Genomic DNA, 19,570 nt, shown 5'->3' with positions numbered 1-19,570 from the left:
TGAAGCTGATGTTGAAATGTCAGAATTTTTTCTTTTGGTAAAACATATGTGTTGACCTGGTGAGTGGATATGAGGGGCTGCTTAAAAGCTTTTTTTTTTTTTTTTTTTTAACCAAAAGCTTTTTGGATATGTTGGGAGGCTTGGTCTGAGCCTTGACGGCAGTCACCAGATGCAGGAAAAAAAGGCTTCAAAACCTCTCTTTTGCCAAAGAGACAAGAAATAATATCTGACAAAGGCATCACAAGCAAACATGATGGTGAATCAGTAATTATACAGGCTACAAAGGAGAGCACATCTCACTTCCAAATGTCTTTTTTCTTCTTCTTCATATTTTACTGATATCATCTCATAGAGGTGCTTAGGTCAGTATTTTTAAAAACAATTTAATATATGACTGTGCTTTGGGTTAGGTTTAACTCCTTTATTAGACTAATGCTATTTGTCATTTCATGCATGTGTCAGCATTGTTTTTGAATGGCAAAAAAGGTTGGGAATAAACCAAGCACAAAGAAAGACACTCGCAGCTCACTATATGTAATTTTGCTTTAGAAAGGAATAAATATTCCATGAAGATAGGTTATATGCCACATGCAAAATGTTGCTATCTCTTAAAGGGAGTTACATGTTGAAAGAAAAAGACAATAAATTAAATAATACTAGTGAAAAAATGGCAGCAAATTTGACCAGATCCAAGTTGCATAGCTTCACTCTTTAATCTCAGACTCTTTGAATGTATTGTTCTTGATTTTGGAAAGCAAGTAAGAGAAAGGCTTTTCAAAAGAAGTTACAAGATTAAATTTCAATGTCACAATATTACTTTGTTTTTCATCAAATAGTATACCATGAAAAATTTACGTGTACAAAATGAATTTTCATCCCATCTTACAAATAAATCATCATTAAAAGCATATGTCAAATGAATCGAAGTCCAAGTTTCAACCAGGATTGATGTGAAGAAAAAGAAAAAAATGATAAATGGGATGGAATATTTACTTCAGAAATAACTGCAACTTATACTTTCTCAAAATCTTTGCCTTTTTATTTCGTAATAATCTGTTACTGATCAAAGATATACTATATGTCAAATAAGCAAGATGCTTCTGGTGTAAAATTATTGATATGAACCGTAAATGAAAACAAAGTTACTTGGGCCTTGAAAATGTTCTCTTTCATGTTGATTCATTGCAGACAACTAATGAATTGCAGTCTCTTCTTCTTTCCCTGACATATTTGGGATGGTTTACATGACTTTGAAATGGCTTACATATTTTACCATCCACTATAGAATATTCGGAAGAAGGGAAGAAAAACATGCATTTATTTTGCTGGTGGTCATTTTTTACCATCTCATTCAGTATCTAGGAATACCAAAGGTATACTGATAAAAGGGAAAGGAGAAGAAAACCTAATCAAATGTATTAAGATACAAGAATATATTTTAAAGGCTATCTTAGAAGATATTTGATAATTACCAATCAATCCACTGACCACATGGTCTCTAGTATGAAGGCACTGTAAGATCTCTGATAACCATGTGCTAATCAAGCTACCTATAAAGTGGCTGTAGGTAAGGGTGCTCCTAAAATTGTGTCTATAAACACCAGTTACCATTTTAAAAAGCACTAGAAAGATGTATTTTTTCCCAGCCACATTCACATAAAGAAATTTATTTATACCCTTACAATTTCTTTCTTAGGATAGTCTCTTTTGTTCTATCGGATCATATAGATTAAATTTACTGTGATATTATGTTTTCTGATAACTATGAAAGTCAGAATTTCAGCATACCACTGATAAAGCTATCATATCCCTTTATTATGTATAATGCACCTATTGTGATTTAGACCCTTGCAAAAGCTAAAAGCTTTTATTAAAACATTTCAGACATATAACCATATTTGATTTCAAAGATACAGTATACCATATCTTGTTTATTTGAATTAAACGTTTGTCTTACGTTTTAGTACACCATACTAATTTCATTGTTTAAATTGGACAAAAATGGCCATGGGTTTGATTCTATATGGAACTGAAACATTTAACACAATAATCATTTCATATGAAATGTAGAAAACATACCTACAAACAAATGTGAATTTGATATTATCAATGAAGAAGAATATACCCTAAGAAACTGGTACCATTTAATGTTACATGCTATGGCATTTCATTATCTGGCAAAATAAATCTTCCATCTTTCGTTACCACTTTATATAAAATAAATAAAAGACCAACTTCTTTTCTTATCCTTGCATTGCTTACTCCTTGAAAAGCAGATATGTTTTATAAAAGAAGTTGTTATATTAAGATGTATGTCTGCTTTCCTTCAGAAGACAGATTAGAGTGCTTCAGCTGCCACTAAAGTTGTCGTTCTTTGTAACAAAATGTAATGCTGCATATATAAAAATGCAAAGTGTAATGTAGAGTCAAATGTCTCTCAGCACAAGAGTTGTTCGTTTTAGCACCCATTTTGTTGGTATTTATCAACTTACTAATTATAGGCAAATTGCTTCCAACACGAAAACTGTGATGATTAGCAGTTTTTTCTGCTAACTCTAGTCTACTGTAGTTCCGGTAAAGAATGTCAATAATCCAGATTCCTTTCTTTTTCCTGCCTTAGAATATGTAAAAATAAATTCATCAGGCTAGCATTTCTAAACTTTTGGGAAACGTGGTTTGGAAGGATGGGGGTGGAAAGAGGAAAAGGGACGGATTAAATATATCAAATCAAGAGAAAGACTACTTGCTACTTCCCAGCAATTGGACAATCTTGAAGGCTCACTGGAGATTGGTCTAGCACAAAATGGAATTAGGTAATCCCAGTTTAGTAACAGAGTAACTGCGTGTGATTGCACAGTAATTGCATAGGAAGTGCATCAACTGCTAGCACCCAGCATAAAATGTCTATGTTAAAGGGAGGAAGAAGAGTGTTAAGAATTACTTCACATACCATCATTGATACCCAGCAAATGGCTGGCATATATTGTGTAAACCTCTCATACAACTATTCAGCAGAGCTATATGTTATTGCTTGGTCAGACATGAAACAGTCTGTAACCTTCAGCTTTCCAGTACCGTCCTTTAAAGTGAGCTCAGATGAAAATGGGAGTAACATACCCATCTAGAAAACATTCTCATAACATGCAATACAATAAAAGTTTGAATTTTCTATCACCATTGCTGATTTCACCCATTTGTTTCTCATTACAATAAGTAAACAAGATAAAATGCAAAATCTTACAGTTCAGAGTACATTACAAAGCAGAAATGTCTGTAACGAATACTGACTTAGTGTCTTAACCAACTTATGTGTCTCTAAGTGACTATTTCTCCCTGCTAGGAAGTTTTTACAATTTTAAAGTTATATTGGCAGGTTCCAGTCAACAATGATGTCTGCAATGGTCCTCTTTCTCCGATACGTTGCTTTTAGTCTAATTGCTTATTTGCAGTCTCAGCAAGCAGAGAGAAGAATTTTATCCTCTTTGCCTTGTCTCTGAATACTAACTAGCTGGCCCAGCCGAGGCTCTCTAAAGAGAGAAACTGCATGAGAGACACACTGCATTTGACACAGTCAAGAGGTAAAAGAAAGAGCAAAACAAAAGTCTATTCAAGACTGAATCCTCTGATATTCTCCCCCATCCCCCAACCCCTTTAAAAATAAAGCAAAAGGGGGGAAAACCCATAAATCCATGCCTGAATGCCTGAGGTTGTCGGAATAAAGGACAGTGAATGACAGGTGACTGTCAGCATAATTCTCAGTCTCCAAGTAATCACTTTTTGGCATTGTTGCACAAAAAAAGTGTATACATAACAAGGGAATATGTCATAAGTTCTCTATGTATGCACAGACAAGTTCAGTATAGGAGAAGCAACTAAGCATTTCCACACCGACCCAATGGTTTCCTTTCAGTTCAGTGTATTGTTGCTGGAAAATGTTCTCAAATTATTAAGTGTTTTTCTAGTGACAAAAATGCTAAATAACTTTGGGGAAACTACTGAAGGGTTATGAACCTACTTTCCTCTTACTTTTTTTTCGAAATGTATTTACAGAATGGGAGATCTGGCTTGATAAATAAAACTCCTTGCACACGTTGCTAAAATGTTAAAAAAAAAAAAAAAAAGGAATAAGAGTCAACTGATGAGTTTGATTTTTAAAACTCTCCTCTCCAGCTATTTTCCCCCAAGATCTCTTTACACTTTCATCTTCACAGACGGCCTTAATCTTCCTGTCGTTTTTGTTCCAATGTCTGGTCAGTTTGTTTTAAAGTCACCTCCCCCTCCCCATTTGCTGGAACTGAAACTTGACTTCAGGCACTTGGAGTTATAAATGCTGATAAATGTGCAGGCCTTTCCAGAGAAAGGTGGGAAGTGCTGAAGCAGGAAAGGTTTTGATGATTATTTAAATAATGTGTATTAAGTTGTCTGTTGCATGAGCTCCAGGTACAGAGAGATAAACAACGGAAGTGATAGAGTAATTGGTAATTAAAAGAAGCCTGGCCTCTTCTCAGATACTGGTGCACTCCAGTCTGCTGACCACCCGTAGTGGAAGGACAGGGATCCTAGCCTCAGTTCCACTGGGCTGAGGAAGAGACAAAACTGACCAGAGCCCCAGGCTTCTAGGTCCTGCCTAGAAGACGTGGGCATGGAGACGGTTCAAACCAGGTGACGAGCAAGAGTCTAGAGACAGTGATCTGTGTCACTCTAAGTACTCACAGGGCACCATGAAGGCAAAGCTCCACTGCAGTTACCACCCCAGCAGGTGTTACCACATAGTCTAAATCTTCTGAGAGAAATGAAGGAGGAAGGAAAGAACTCGAATGACATAAAAGGAGACAAATAAGAGGAAGTTACTTTCCTGGTTACAACTTTTTTCTTTTGCTTGCTATAAAGGAAGAGAAAAATCTTAAAAGGATGAGCATGACTGAATGCTGTGTATTTATTTCACTATTAAATATGGACAATAATTTGTTTTGCTTTTCAAGTGTGGAAGTTGAAAGTCCTTGAGAGAAAACAGTCACCTTATACAGACTTGAACTCAGTCTTCAAGAAGTTAATTTGTAGAATATTTAACAAACTGATCAGATGAGAATTTTCTTCAATTGCATATGAAATATGTCTTTGCACAGATAAGTGAACAAGATTGCTGGATTCTGTTCTTGTTTTTCACTTACAGTGGCTGTAACTTAAGCTGCCACTTTTGAGTATTTATTTCAGAGGCCCAAATAGAAATGATTATATCCAACACTTGAAAATGTTTTCATATAGTCCTTATTTGTAGTAATATTTCTACTACATTTTTATGATGGTCCTCATGAAAAAACTCCAAAAGAAAACAGTAAGATTAAAAATCTTCTTGTCCTGGGACTTCCCTGGTGGCCCAGTGGCTAAGACTCCTGGCTCCCAATGCAGGGGGCCCGGGTTTGATCCCTGGTCAGGGAACTAGATCCCACATGCCACAAGTAAAGATCCTGCATGCTGCAACTAAGATCTGGCACAGCCAAATAAATAAATAAATACATAAATAAATTAATTAAAGGAATATTTTTAAAAAATCTTCTTGTCCTGATTGAGATTGACAAGTTTAGAGCTATTAAACTTAAAAGTCACAGATAAAATTGTTTTAAAAGTCAGGATTAGTCTAATATTGCTTTTGGTTATTAGGAAAACTCCTGGGCATGGGAGTTATATAGGACAGTGATATGAGACAAAGATTTGAGAGGAAATAGACCAAATTTCAACTTTTAAAAAGTGAAATTAAACGTATGCATGTTTGATGAACTGATTTCTCTTTTTAGCAGGGGGCAGGGGGGAGGAGGGCTCAAATGAACCAGGATTAATGATGACTACTCAGTACTTGCATGAACATTTTTTCTTAATGAAAATAGAATAATTATTATTTTAAAACCAAAGGTTTATTTGTGGATGATGTGTCAGTGTGCCTGTGTGTCTGTGTGATGAGAAAGTAGAAAGAATTATGTTGGGAATAACAACTAGAGCCTTTCAAAAGGAAGATGTTTAATTCTTCATTTCATTATATTTAACAAGATTCCTAATATACAGTTGAAGAATTCCAATTTTTTAAAAAAAATAGTGACCTTTGGATCAATCATATCTTGACAATTCCTAGTGAGGGTTCAAGAAAAAACTCAAGGTCTTAAAAGTATAGAAATCTATGTGGTCACCATCATCATGAAATAACAAAGTTTCATATATTTTATAAATAAGATGATTATTTTTGAGCTATTTATTTCTATGAAGACTTAATTTTTTTTCCCTAATGACAAAAAATGAGGTGGTCAAGAGAAGGCATGAAATACCCAGCTGACAGTCATTTTTAAAGAGTAGGCGATAAATGCTTTCATTCTGGAATCTGCTCAGCCAAAATGCATTAGTAACTGTAGTTTACCCAATATGGCGATCCTCTAGGTTGCACGTCTGCAGTGCCAGGGCTGAGGAGTGGAGCGAGTGACCACTGTGAGCCAGTAGCCAGGGAGGCAGTGTGGCAGAGGTGGGGCTTGTACTCTAAATGGAAGGAAGAGAGGTTGAGGAGAGGTCTGCAAGAGGAGAAAGAGCCTTGCTGGACAAAGAATGAAATGAGCAAAGACACAGATGTGATGATGAAGATAGGTAGAAAATGTCCAAATCCTGACTTTCCCTTTGCATAGATAGATAAGACAGAAGGATATCTCATGTTGGGAAGTGAAATTCTGTGATAATAGTTTAGGAAAGTTTATTACTTTCTATTAATGTAGTTTAAAATTTATAAAGGAGAAGTTTTATCTTAATAATATAACAAATACTGAGAAACAGAGAAAGAGGGATGTGAAAACCTGGCAACTTAAACTATTTTATCCCTTTTCTGGCTGAGAATGGGAATTCAGATTAGACATTCATGTAACAATTTGATTGACACCCTGCCCTACACCCCCCCCCCCCCGACCCCGTGTTCTTCCTCCCCCTGGGCACCAGGACTGAAGTTCAAGAGCCTATGTAGCAGTGACTTACACAGTGCTGTTTGAGTATAAGTTGGTACAGTTTTTTTTTTTCTGAAGAAAAAAACAAACAAATGCTTTATAGGTCAAAAACCTTGAAAATGTATATATATACTAACAATTCTACTGCTTGGAATTTATCCAAGATAAATACTCAGATAATCCAGGTAATTAAAATGGAATCCACCTAAATGTGAACTGTAAAAGATTGATTAAGTAAACTATGTTATATCCAGATGTCCGTCATTGCTTAATTCCAACGATGAGAAATCATCACTATTGACAATTGTTCTAAGTTCAGGTGAAATGGAGCAGTTATTCCGGATCAGCAACCCTTGGGACTGTGCACAGGTATCTGTGTGGGCAGTCTGTACTTTATGCTTGATGAGATGCTTAAACATATGCAAATGCTTCCACTATGTTACATACGGCTGTTTGCCACCCATGTTCCTCCAGTGGGAAGGTTCAATTTGGTTACCAAGTAAGCAGTTTCTCTTTACACTTAATGGAATTTTAAATACCAGTAGTATATCAAGACATAGAAGATATCAACTGTGTTCACAATAAGACGGCCTGTAGAAATCATCTTTGCTTTACCTGTGCCCTAAAGATTAAAAAAAAAAGATAAAAAACTAGCTAACATCTGTCAGAAATAAGCAAATGTATGAGTAATGATTTTTCAGAGAATTATATAAAGCAATCACAATTGTGAAATTAAATTTTTCTTCACATATAGGTTATATATATTTTTTTATGAATGCTTTCACACTTACTCCAAGTGCTAAAGAGAATCAATTGAAGCTAGAAATTCTCACAATTTTCATGGAGCGCTACCCTTGAAGGCTTCAAACGTCTGCTCATTACCATTTTAAATGCATTTATTTAAATCTAGCATTTACTTTCCTTTTTCTACCTGTAAGTAATGCATTGGTAACATCAAAAATTTACTTTGGCAAAGATACTATTTTTCTCACAGAATAGGTTTGGGGCAGTAGTCAAAAATTTTTGCTAACCCACAGTAAGAGTTTCCCTCTCTACTGGAGATGACTGGCCTGTGCTCCCCAGGGGCAGGTACCCAACATGAACACCCTCTGTGTTCCAGCAGTTCCTGACAGTAGAAGATGCTAAACAAATGTTTGTGGCAGGAAGAACACTTAGAGGCAATCCTCGCTCCAACGAAGTTAATTATACATTGTCTCCTGAGTATATTTTGCTCCTTCTTCCTGCCTACAAGCTTGTCAACCATCCTACCGTACCTACTGAAACTCTGCTCTTCCCTAAGTGTCATTCTCTCTATTATCCTCTCCTGATTAACTGAGGCTACTACCATTTCCCCTTTCTTTAAATATTTAGATTTTTATCTGTTCTCCCAATATCGTGTATGTTATCTTGCATTACAAATGATCATTCATAATTACATGCATTATATATTAGTAATGGTTCTTCCTTGTAAGCAACAGACACCAACTCTGGTTAACAATAGTAAAAGGGAACTCACTGGAAGAATATCCAGGTGGGGGCTTACACAATTAACAGGGAGCTGGCAGACCAGGCTTCAGACCATGATTCAAGAAGATTCAGGGCAAGATGGCAGAGGAGTAAGACGTGGAGATCACTTCCTCCCCACAAATACATCAAAAATACATCTACAAGTGGAACAACTCCTACAGAACACTTACTGAACGCTGGCAGAAGACCTCAGACTTCCCAAAAGGCAAGACACTCCCCCACGTACCTGGGTAGGGCAAAAGAAAAAAACAGAGACAAAAGAATAGGGACGGAACCTGCACCTCTGGGAGGGAGCTGTGAAGGAGAAAAAGTTTCCACATACTAGGAAGCCCCTTCACTGGCAGAGACGGGGGTGTGGGGTGTGGGTGTGGGTGGGGGAAGCTTTGGAGCCACGGAGGAGAGTGCAGCAACAAGGGTGCAGAGGGCAAAGCGGAGAGATTCCCGCACAGAGGATAGGTACTGACCAGCACTCACCAGCCTGAGAGGCTTGTCTGCTCACCCGCCGGGGCGGGCAGGGGCTGGGAGCTGAGGTTCAGTTTGGGAGAAACACTCCCAAACTGATTCTATGAGGCCCCCATCACCCTGATGACGAAAACCAGACAAAGATGTCAAGAAAAAGAGAAAACTACAGGCCAATATCACTGATGAACATAGATGCAAAAATTCTCAACAAAATACTAGCGAACAGAATCCAACAGCACATTAAAAGGATCATGCACTGTGATCAAGTGGGGTTTATCCCAGGAATGCAAGGCTTCTTCAATATATGCAAATCAATCAATGCGATACACCATATTAACAAATTGAAGGAGAAAAACCATATGATAATCTCAATAGATGCAGAAAAACTTTCAACAAAATTCAATACTGATTTATGATTAAAAAAACTCTCCAGAAAGTAGGCATTGAGGGAACCTGCCTCAACATAATAAAGGCCATATGTAACAAACTAACAGCCAACATCATTCTCAATGGTGAAAAACTGAAACCATTTCCTCTAAGATCAGGAACAAGACAAGCTTGTCCACTCTCACCACTAGTATTCAACATAGTTTTAGAAGTTTTAGCCACAGCAATCAGGGAAGAAAAAGAAATAAAAGGAATCCAAATCATAAAAGAAGAAGTAAAACTATCACTGTTTGCAGATAACATGATAATATACATAGAGAATCCTAAAGATGCCACCAGAAAACTACTGGAGCTGATCAATGAATTTGGTAAAGTAGCAGGATACAAAATTAATACACAGAAATCTCTTGCATTCCTATACACTAGTGATGAAAAATCTGAAAGTGAAATTAAGGAAACACTCCCATTTACCATTGCAACAAAAAGAATAAAATACTAGGAATAAACCTGCCTAAGGAGACAAAAGACCTGTATGCAGAAAACTATAAGACACTAATGAAAGAAATCAAAGATGATACAAACAGAGAGATAAACCATGTTCTTGGATTGGAAGAATCAACATTGTGAAAATGACTCTACTACCCAAAGCAATCTACAGATTCAATGCAATCCGTATCAAACTGCCAATGGCATTTTTCACAGAACTAGAACAAAAAATTGCACAATTTGCATGGAAACACAAAAGACCCTGAATAGCCAAAGCAATCTTGAGAAAGAAAAACAGAGGTGTGGGAATCAGGGTCCCTGACTTCAGACTATACTACAAAGCTACAGTAATTAAGACAGTATGGTACTGGCACAAAAACAGAAATATAGATCAATGGAACAGGATAGAAAGTCCAGAGATAAACCCATGCACACATGGTCACTTAATCTTTGATAAAGGAGGCAAGAATATACACTGGAGAAAAGACAGCCTCTTCAGTCATTGGTGCTGGGAAAACTGGACAGCTACATGTAAAAGAAATTAGAACATTCCCTAACACCATACACAAGAAGAAACTCAAACTGGATTAAAGACCTAAAAGTAAGGCCAGACACTATAAAACTCTTAAGGAAAACAGACGTAGAACACTCTATGACATAAATCACAGCAAGATCCTTTTTGACCCACCTCCTAGAGAAATGGATATAAAAAGAAAAATAAACAAATGGGACCGAATGAAACTTAAAAGCTTTTGCACAGCAAAGGAAACCATAAACAAGACCAAAAGACAATCCTCAGAATGGGAGAAAATATTTGCAAATGAAGCAACTGATAAAGGATTAATCTCCAAAATATACAAGCAGCTCATGCTGGTCAATATCAAAAAAGCACAAACAACCCAATCCAAAATGGGCAGAAGCCCTAAGTAGACATTTTTCCAAAGAAGATTACACAGATTGCCAACAAATTCACGAAAGGATGCTCAACATCATTAATCATTAGAAAAATGCAAATCAAAACTACAGTGGGGCTTCCCTGGTGGCACAGTGGTTGAGAGTCCGCCTGCCGATGCAGGGGACATGGGTTCGTGCCCCGGTCCGGGAAGATCCCACGTGCTGCGGAGCGGCTGGGCCCGTGAGCCATGGCCGCTGAGCCTGCGCTTCCGGAGCCCGTGCTCCGCAACGGGAGAGGCCACAACAGTGAGAGGCCCGCGTACCACAAAAAAAAAAAAACAAAAAAAAAACTACAATGAAGTATCACCTCACACTGGTCAGAATGGCCATCATCAAAAAATCTAACAATAAATGCTGGAGAGGGTGTGGAGAAAAGGAAATCCTCTTGCACTGTTGGTGGGAATGTAAATTGACACAGCCACTATGGAGAACAGTATGGAGGTTCCTTAAAAAATGAAAAATAGAACTAACATATGACCCAGCAATCCCAGTACTGGGCATATACCCTGAGAAAACCATAATTCAAAAAGAGTCATGTACCAAAATGTTCATTGCAGCTCTGTTTACAATAGCCAGGACATGGAAGCAACCTAAGTGTCCATCGACAGATGAATGGATAAAGATGTGGCACATATATACAATGCAATATTACTCAGCCATAAAAGGAAATGAAATTGAGTTATTTGTAGTGAGGTGGATGGACATAGAGACCATCATACAGAGTGAAGTAAGTCAGAAAGAGGAAAACAAATACCATATGCTAACACATGTATATGGAATCTGAGGGAAAAAAATGGTTCTGAAGAGCCTAGGGGAAGGACAGGAATAAAGACCCAGATATAGAGAATGGACTTGAGGACACAGGGAGGGGGAAGGGTAAGCTGGCACAAAGTGAGAGAGTGGTGTGGACATATATACACTACCAAATGTAAAATAGATAGCTAGTGGGAAGCAGCCGCATAACACAGGGAGATCAGCTTGGTGCTTTGTGACCACTTAGAGGGGTGGGATAGGGAGGGTGGTAGGGAGATACAAGAGGGAGGAGATATGGGGATATATGTATATGTATAGCTGATTCACTTTGTTATACAGCAGAAACTAACACAGCATTGTAAAGCAATTATACTCCAATAAAGATGTTAAAAAAAAAAGGAAAATTCAGGAAGGACAGATTTTAGGAAGTAATAGCACAGTAAGTTTCCAACAGGTGGAATAGAGTGGTCAGAATACCATCATGGTGACAGATCGAATTGTCATATTTAAGCCATAGATAGAACTTCCTACTCTGCTAATGGTCTAGAAAAAAGAATAATTTGCCCCCCCCCCCACCTTTCTAGAAGGGAAGGACCAGGCTAGAAATTCACACACCAGGAGAAAGAGGGGATTTCCAAAAAGGAAATTGGTGGGGGGGTCACTAGGAAGAACATGAAAGGCAAGGCCATCCATTTACTGAATTAAATGAGATGATTAGCTCCTGAAGTACAGGGAATAGACTTTACACTATTTCATCTGTAAAAAGGACCCACTAGTGACTTGGACAAGTATATGGCCAGACATGTGCTGCTAGGAAGGAAAGGGGGCATGGAGAGAGAGAATATTTATTGAAATTGTGTGACAGGGCTACACATATTCATGAATGCAGTCATTACTCTGTTGCTCACATGAGTCAAAACCATGTAAGCGGCACCCATCCAGAAGGCTACCTTGTGAGACTTGCATTGTGTGTGCGCTGAGGTTGTGCACAACCTGGATATGTCAATGGAGATTGTATATAATACCGATCTTAGTGCAGTACCTGTTAAAGGTATTCCATAAATTATGATTATGTTTAGTAATGATTTATTATCAGAGTTAAGATTCTCTACTCTATTTGTGCAGGGGGGATCTACTTTTGCCTTTTTTCAATTTGCTCTTGACTGATCATCTAGCTTGTCAAAAAACTCCACAGACGAAAGATGAAGCTCTGTATTTAAATCTCCTCCCATCGGTAAAATAAGAGTCTATGGGGGTTCCTGGGTGACCTAACAGATATAAAACAGGCTGAATTAATTGTTAGTAACCACTTTTTAAAAATTATATATACAATGAATAATTCTTTCCAGCTGCTAAGTTTGAAAAGAAAATAGTAAAATGAGTTAACAAAAACAAAAAACTCAGCCTTTCCCAAGTCCAGAAAATTTGATGGGAAATAAATGCATTCACCAGACTCATTTTGTGTAAGGAATATTTTCAGTGTTCTGGCTTTACTTAGTTATTTCCTCATTTCAGAGTTAAGCCACACAAATAAAGGAAGATGACAGTGCCAGGAAACACACATCCATCCCCCTTTCCTATGAGTATGCAAGCTGCCAGAGTGCTGACAAAAGTTGAAAGGTCAGCAGTCATCTGTGGCAGATGTGCTTCATTATGATAAACACTTGGTTACTGAAAATGGTTCTGTTCACAGATAGTTTATAATTTAGGTGAGAAATACAAATGTGAGGAAGCTTCACTGATGGGAATCTTATTTCATGTTTGAGCGCAATTAACCAGCTGATAAACAGGCTTTTGTTTTCCATATGAATGGACAATGTCCATTCATTTGGGACACTATCTTGTCAAATGGGCAACAATAACAATAAAGTTTATGTATCTTGGCTCTCTTCTGCTCTAAAACCTGTAGTAACCTCCTGCGATAGCATCAAGAACCTCAACTGAGCGTGCAAAATAATTATCTTCCAGAATCCACCTGATGGTGATGCTATGGAAGATTATCTTGTTTTGAACTGGAAATAGGACTAAAAATCTCTTTTAATTTCAATAACTCAATTTTAGTATAATCAGAACATGCTTGTAAGCCCTAGTATTCGATATTCCACAAGTTTATGTGGCTTAATCTTGAGGATGATATACATTATCAGATTTCAAAAGACAATCTAAATTTTAAAAGCATATGACAATTTCTTATTATCTGGACTATCTTGCAGCCATTTTCTAAGCCCTTACTGATAAAATGCTGAGGACTTTTCATTGCCACTTAATGTTTTACCACAAACTATAAATTTTGCACTTGACTTTTTTTCTCCTCACCCACACATTTTCCAGTGTGCCATGTTCATCTCTCTCTCTCTCTTTTTTTTCCTAAATAAGAAGATCATCTGTTCCTGTTTTGGCTTCATAAATGAAGATGACACATGACTGTATTGGGGTTTTTTTTGCTCACAGTGATGATTGAAAAGAAAAGCCACCTGTATCTTCTTGCTTAGTTTCCCTTGAGAAGAATGAGCAAAGTGAGCTGTGTAGCCTAGTAACCATGGAACATGGTTCCTGTATAATGTTCACAACTTTGGCAAGGTAATTATTATTGCTATGCAACTTCTGGTAAAATCTGTGAAAGAAAGGAAATTATATTATTAGCTTTCACATGTTGACCCAGATATGACTGGATCAGTTTAAGAAGGCAAATCAGTGTTGATTTTCATTTATCCCCTCAATAAATATTTATTGAGTACTACTATGTCCTATTTACTTGAGGATAGAATTATGAATAATGTATGGCTTCAGTTCCCAAGAACTTAATAACCTAGCGTGTTTGGTTGTACTGCTAGTAGCAGTGGTAGATACTGGTGATGACTGGTGATGATTTTGGTTTGTATTGGGAAAGAACTGTTGGGAAGCAGATATATCACCTGGACTTGTACACCTATCCCCTGGGAAATCCACACTAATTTAACTTTTTTACCTGCTACCTTTATTACCACAGAATTGTTTAAATGTGATATTTCTTTTCTTTTTAATGAAAGCCTATTTATTTATTTATTTATTTATTTATTTATTTATTTATTTTTGGCTGTGTTGGGTCTTCGTTTCCGTGCAAGGGCTTTTCTCTAGTTGCGGCGAGCGGGGGCCACTCTTCATCGCGGTGCGCGGGCCTCTCACTATCGCGGCCTCTCGTTGCAGAGCACAGGCTCCAGACGCGCAGGCTCAGTAGTTGTGGCTCACGGGCTTAGTTGCTCTGCGGCATGTGGGATCTTCCTGGACCAGGGCTCGAACCCGTGTCCCCTGCATTGGCAGGCAGATTCTCAACCACTGCGCCACCAGGGAAGCCCTAAATGTGATATTTCTTAATTACTGATGCCTATCACTCTTAAATCTCATTTATATTTTAATGAGCATCAAGGTTCTCAAAAAGTTTCAAAGGGTAGAAATCCAACGGTGGGATCAAACTTTAATCAAACATAAGAAACTTTTCTCAGCTTCCTTCTCTGTCTGGGAAAGTGCTTCATGCTCTATAAGAAATATGCTCATTGGCATAAAGGATATAATTTTCCTGTGGAGATGCGACATGTATATATATATATCTAAGTAATATACAGTATACATATGTATGCACAATGCTCTTGCAGATTCGTATACTTGTACACATACGTATAATGTGGTATAGACCATGTATAAAAAAATGGTACTTCATTCATTCTAGGTAACAGGTCACTGTAGGTTGAGGGTTAGTCATAGAGAAAGGTCATTATTAACTTTGACATAAAATGATGTACTAAACTTATTTTAGTGAAAAGAAAGAAGACATGTATTTTCTCATAATGAAAATGAAAAAAGGGAAGAGAAACAATATTGAGGACTCAATGTGGTGAGTAATTTCAGTAAATGGAATATCCACCCGGCCCTTTCACTCTGGCCGAAGAATTGGTGTACAGCACTGTTTTCTTTAGGTTGAAATCTTAATGATGAAGAACAACTTACTATGAATTTTTTTCCAGTAACAGTTACCTTTACAGTATTAATGACTCTTGACTTCTCTTGTTTAACAGTTTTATTGTTTACCTGTTAACTGTATTTGGTAACTAGCTATTATGAACCGAGAAGTATTTGTTGACTTTTATGTGACCAGCCCTGGGCCAGGTTTTAGAGAGCAGAGCAAAAATGCAAGACAAGATCCTTTCCTGCAAGGGTATTCTGATATTATTGGGTGGCCTACTCTCTGGCAATACACTTGAACATGAAATTACTGGTAATATGGAAAGGGACATGTGTTGCTGCTATAGGAAGACAGGGTTTGTATCTAAGGGCTTTTCAGAAACTTGAGGAAAACACAATACCAGCAAGCAGGAACCCTGCTTCTGGCCTGTATCTTAGGGAGCTCTGCACTGTATCTTAGGGAGCTCTGCACTTTGGAACGCCTTCCACTAAATTTTTAAAGATTCCTTCTGGGGGCTAGGACCTACAGGGTCCAAGAGGGCCATCCAGGTCAGGCACCTGAGTTCAGACCAAAGCATTTCTTTCACGGGGTCACATGAGATTAAGCTTCCAGAATAGTGCTGACATGTTGATTTCAGGTGAATCTCACTCACTTTGAACACAGGTGGAGATTAGGGCCCTAGGCTACTGATAGTCCGCCTCTAACCCTTGGGCCACAGGGACAGTTCTCAGCTCTCTGTGTCCAGGTCATACGGCTTCTCTGATCTTTACTTTGTGCCCATCCCCACCCCACTCCTGCCCCCAGTTGTAACCTAGGACAGTTTCCCTACTCCTTCCACAGGCTTTGCACTGCATGTCAGGCAGATCTCTGGCAAAGGCTGTGCCTGTCTCCTTGGAGGGCTTTCCAGGATGTTGCTCCTTGATGCCCATCAGCCCTTCTTTTCTTTTTTTTTTTTTTTTTGTGCGCCTCTCACTGTTGTGGGCTCTCCTGTTGCAGAGCACAGGCTCCGGACGCGCAGGCTCAGTGGCCATGGCTCACGGGCCCAGCCGCTCCGCAGCACGTGGGATCTTCCCGGACCGGGACACGAACCCGCGTCCCCTGCATCGGCAGGCGGACCCTCAACCACTGTGCCACCAGGGAAGCCCGCATCAGCCCTTCTGATCAAGTTTTCTCTTGCCTGTGATTGATGTGGAGGCATACTCTCCTGGGTAGTCTTAAGCCTTGCTGAAAATGGATGGACATTCCTTGTGTGAATAGGACTGTTCTTGCTCAGCTCATGGGACCCTCAGCAATCTTCCTCACTGGTGGCCATATGTGGTCAACATTGAAAGGTATTAAATTCTAGGAATGCAGTGACTTTAGCTAAAGATTTCAAGGGAAGACATATTAAGAAGATATGTTATTCTATGTTTATAAAATTCTGTTTGATAAAATTGAAATAACAGAAAATAATAACTCACACTTTCCTGCCTACTTTGGGTAAGATTTACATTTATTTGTAGTTCTCATCAGTGAAGCAGTTATTACCTTTGATGGCACAATGAAGCCATTGGGTGGAGCAGCGTCATGAGTAATGATGTAACTAAATAAACGGTATTAGGGAACTGGAGTAGCAAGAAGATCTATATTATTTCAATACAAATGCATTCTGAAGAGCTATGGCTTTATGAATCGTAATGACACTGCTATCTTTTTCATGTATTGTGAGGTATGACATTAGTTAGGAAATGACACATTAGACAATAAATAACATCAAGAGATTGTTCTTGAACCTGAACAGGAAGAGATAGAGCCTGGATACTAAGAAGAATCATCATATGCACTGATTATACAATAGACAAATATGTAACTACTTCTTCTCTACCCATTGTTCTAAGTCTTCATTTCTGCCTCATATGGGCTCATGGATTTTGTAATATATTTCAAATGTAATTATTTATAGAGATATAATTCAGACATTCTAAATTGATCACCCACTGGGTGCTACGTGCTACATAATTTATTTATTTTTTAGTTCACATAAAGTTCAGTCAAGTTAATGAAAAATATCAAAATTTTTGAATTAGTGTATGACAGAAGAAATTTAACTTTGTTGCAAATAATACAGTATTTGGTGTTTCCATTCTGGACAAGCTATGCTGCAGAAATAGCAATGGCATTGAATCTCCGTTCATCAGGGTCACATTCCATAAACTTCTTGAAAACTTCTATGGCATCCTCTAATAAAGTTTCATCACTAGTTTCCCCATGGTTAATTGGAAATGGTTGCCATCCATCTAATTCATAGAGATGCCCATCTACATGAACTAATGCAATAAAACGAAGATCTACTTTTTCATCTATATTTTGTGCCTCAGTCTGACCTTCATGGTCACTGGTCTCATGAGTAACTCGAATGGAGTCATAGTTCCCCAGGTATATGGCTCGTTCTTCAGGGCTCAGTGATGCAGACTCCTCCAGGAATTTTTTCAAGGTCGATCCAGATTCAAAGTGCATCTTGTCTTTATTGTTGGCAATAGCATGGATCAGTCCAGTTGTTCCACAGGCCCTGCTGATCGTTCACCTCATGAAATATACTGATGATGTAATATGTTGTCCCTGAGATTTTATTTTTTCCTCTTCTTCTGTTCTGAATACTTCATACTTTTCTGTAATAGGGAAGAGAAGCAACACTGCACACACAGGTCTTGGTACCATGCTAAGGAGTTCAGCATCCATTCCATATACATCAACAAACTGCCAGTTAGGATGTAGACCTAATTGTTTGAGAAACTGGTTGGTGACCTCGGAATTGGCCTCCAGCGGCAGCCAGCGCTGACCCTCCATGGCCGCTCTGCCTGGCCCCTCTCCAGCTCTCTAGACATATTTTAAATGTTCAAATGAATGGAGAACATGCATTGATCTTGTTCCTGTGCCAGCATCCGCTATAGAAAGTGCAACATTTTTTGTGTAATTGTCCCATTATTACCTTAACTAATACTTAATTTTACTGCAAGTGTTAGATTTTAAATTTTATGTGTCCTAAATACTTTAAGAGAGTCTTTTCCCCCAGATTATTTAGACACAGTTAAAATCCCACCACAAGGAGAAATCATAGTCTACAGTATTATTATCTAATGGATTCAAAACCTATATGTTTTCTGATCCTGGCTTAATTGTCAATGAATGAACACTATGATAATGCCAGTAAACTGAAAACTTAGTAGTAATAACTCTAAATTTAAGATCAATTTCTTATTATAATTAATTTTTCAATTTGCTTATGAAATTTTTAAAAGTTTCCTTGGTTTCTTTCACTTCCCTTTTAAAAAAACTTTTCTTTTCTGAAAGAAAACATAAGAAATTGTGATGATTTCACTTGGGTAAATTTCATGTCTTAATGGTAAATTAAATTATTTAAAATAAAACCATGGATAGAGTAAGTGGTTTAGTCTAGTGTTTCTTCCATAATAATGAAAAGAATCTTTTTTAGGTACCCAGCTGCCCCACTGACTATTTATAATTTTTAAGGAACCACTTTATACATTTTAATTTTGGTGTCATAGGCCACATAAAGATGGATAGACCCTTGTAAAGTGACCAATAAGAATTCTCTGATCATACTTGATGCTTGTAGTCATCAAAGAGTGTTTGCTTTCAAAGGAATTATTATACTTCCAGCTTGCTTGCCTTGGGGAATGTCAATTAAATCCAAATTATTTAATGACAGAGATTTTGCCATTTTTAGAGACAGGGTAAGTGAACTAGAAATGACAAAAATCAAATGAGAAATGAAAAAATACATTTTGATGTTTACCTGTAAATTGCTTATCTTTCAATTAAGCATTGGTTTACCCTTGCCAAATGTCCCCATTTGCAGATGCCTGTTAAAAAATAAGCTGTTTTCATTTCCTGCTAGTACACAATTTAGCTTCTTTTAATGCATGCTTGTGCTCAGGGTTTTCTGAAGAGCCTTGTGTTATCTCTGTATCTAGTCCTTATAAAGAATCACTTTCAGCATGTGTGGCCTGGTTCCTAACAGTCTATCGATTCATTGAATTTCCTGAATTTCAGAAAGACCCCCATTGATTCTTTATGCTGCCTGGCA

The 19,570-nt window shown here is 37.8% G+C and overlaps 1 long non-coding RNA gene and 1 pseudogene across 3 annotated transcripts in view; one reads left to right on the top strand and one right to left on the bottom strand.

The window, feature by feature from the left end:
• Positions 1–19,570, top strand: part of LOC307185023 — a 177,380-nt gene that overhangs the window by 69,578 nt on the left and 88,232 nt on the right. The gene's annotated exons all lie outside the window — the stretch shown is intronic.
• LOC307183817 (ubiquitin carboxyl-terminal hydrolase isozyme L3-like) lies at positions 17,617–18,333 on the bottom strand (annotated as a pseudogene). The gene has a single exon. The product of its transcript is annotated as a ubiquitin carboxyl-terminal hydrolase isozyme L3-like (transcript).

This window comes from Stenella coeruleoalba (assembly GCF_951394435.1).
Source record: "Stenella coeruleoalba genome assembly, chromosome: 3".
Classification (NCBI taxonomy): Eukaryota; Metazoa; Chordata; class Mammalia; order Artiodactyla; family Delphinidae; genus Stenella; species Stenella coeruleoalba.
Note: the sequence above shows the minus strand (reverse complement) of the source record. Positions and strands in the feature narration are given on the sequence as shown.